Source organism: Arachis ipaensis, chromosome B10, assembly GCF_000816755.2.
Source record: "Arachis ipaensis cultivar K30076 chromosome B10, Araip1.1, whole genome shotgun sequence".
Taxonomy (NCBI): Eukaryota; Viridiplantae; Streptophyta; class Magnoliopsida; order Fabales; family Fabaceae; genus Arachis; species Arachis ipaensis.
In genome coordinates this window covers 98,897,762-98,900,315 of record NC_029794.2, presented here as the reverse complement: position 1 = coordinate 98,900,315, position 2,554 = coordinate 98,897,762, and positions in this window count along the sequence as shown.

Genomic DNA, 2,554 nt, shown 5'->3' with positions numbered 1-2,554 from the left:
AATAAAAAAATCAATCAAATAAAAATACATATCAAATATGATTTTTTTAACGAGTTATCAAAATTATACGATAATAGAAGATATCATACTATTGTAGTTAAATTAGAGAATCAAAATTATCGTATCATTAATTAAAACAATCTTTTCTAAGGTCAATCTTACCTTATATAGTTATAGTTATATATAGAAGACCCTCAATATATTACCCGATTGTGACATTTAAAATTATAATTCCGTAGATAATTAATTATAGAGGTCTAGCCAATTTTTATCAATTTTTTAATAGATTGAATAAGTTGATCTAGGTAGATATTTCTTCTGTTAAATATCAGGATGTTTTTTTTTCTATATTAAATAGATGTTTTTTTTATGTATTTTTTAAATTTTCTTGAGTTACAATTATAGATGTCTCTATTTCTTTAAGAATTGTATGGCTTTTTTTTTAATTGTACTCGCATATTTTTTCGTATAGGTACCTGATTGTTTTTGCCAAAATATAAGTGGACGTTTCTTTTGTTAAGTATTAGGATGTTTCTTTCTCATACTAAATAGATGTTTCTTTATATATTTTTGCAATTCATTGCTCCATCGACTTGCTCTCTACTGGCAACAATGGCGGCACACTTCCGAGATGGCGATGTCACTAATTACGCGACGAAAGGCGGAACACTGCGACATCAGCGGCGTGGGTACAATAGCTCGGACGGAAGAAACCTTCAACAAGCAAAAACGGCACCGGGGGCGATGGTTCTTGTAGCGGACCAATGGCGCGATCGCGTGGTAAACAAATTACCTATCATCAAAAAAAGGTGGCACACCAAGGAGACAATGATGCGGTGGTTATGGCGACGAGACTGGCGGCGCACTGGAGCAGCGACGAATCGGCACGTTGGGCGAGTAAGAAAACCGATGAAATGAGAGGGGATGGTGATCACAGTCTTTCCTGAAGAAGGGCAGTAATCCCTGGACAATGAAGCGGCGGTGCAACAATAAAACGAAGGAGAGGGGACGACGGAGCTACTTCTGATTTTCTTCACAGCGATGAAAAGGTCGTTGTGGGATGTCACCTAACAGCGCAGTGTTACGTGTCGCAGCGGCTGCGCCAACTGAAAAGGAGTGTGGACGATACGGCTGTGAAAATGAAAAAGAAGAAGAAGAATTTTTGTGCTCGACTATGGAAGTAAGAAAGAAGGAGAAGAGTTTCTACACTTTTTTTATTAGAATTTACTTAATCAGTTCTTAATTATTCAAATTTTGAATTTAAAAAATTTAAAATTAATTATTAAATAAAATTATTTAAAAAATGGACTGAACATCATTTTGCTGATTGTGTAGGGGTTTAATGGTCTCACCGAATGAGCAGCATTTCACGTAGGATGTATCCTGGTGTTTTACTGAATTTTTGTTAATGTTTAAAAGAAAACGTGGGTATTTCAATGTCGCAATTGTAACGTCAAATAAAATTAAAAGGAATAAAAGTAACAAATAAATATATAAATGCAAGATGCCGGTGACGAAGTAAATTGCAAAAATTGAAACAAACAGAAAATTAAAAAGAAGATGAAAGAAGAAATATGAACGTAAAAGAGAAGAAGACGTAAAAGTAGAGGAATTTTATTAATAAAAATTGGAAAAAAAGCAAAGTACAAGTGTTTGAGTTCAGAGAAATTACTTAAAATTCCTAATTTTACTCTGTGATGCTAAGGGGCTGAGAGCGTTTTGGGTTTCTAAGTGTTTTCCAAGAAGAACTGAAAACCCTACAATGTGTTCTTAAAGCTTTATTTATAAACTAACCTAATGTCAGCTGATAGTTACCATTTGGACACCTGTTGCGGAAAATTTAGATTGGCCCATAACCGTTTTCGCACCTTTTGTGAATTTCAAAATTCAAAGAAATAACCAACTGTTAAATGATATAATTTAATTTAAAATAGATATAAATATTATATAGGGATAAGTATGGTTTTGGTCCCAAAGGTTTTCAGCCAAAATCGAAATCGTCCCTCGTCTAATTTTCGATTTAGAATCATCCTTAACGTTTTTTTTTGTATTAAAATCGTCCTTTTAAATAAAATTTTTAATTTAATTCCTAAACTACCCCTATTTTAATAAAAAAAATAAAATGGTGGTGCTGTTGGTGGAGGTTGTGGCGGTGGTGTTGGTGGTGGTGGTGGGTGGAGGAGGATGTAATTGTGTTAGTAGTAGTGAGGATATTTTTGTCCAAAAAAAATAAAAAGGACGATTTTAATATGAAAAAAAACGTTAAGGATGATTCTAAATCGAAAATTAGACGATGGACGATTTCGATTCTGGCTGAAAACCTTTGGGACCAAAACCATACTTATCCCTATTATATATGAAGACATCACCATGTAACTAATTATTTCTTTTTATAATTTTTTTATAAAAATTATATTTTGTCTAACATAATGCCCCCCAAAATTTTTCACTTGAAGTCGTACAGTGATTGAAAGTGAAAAGAATTTTGCTTTTTATAATAATAAAAGAAGTATATACAAACGTATGTTTATTTATTTATTTTTTTATCATGTAT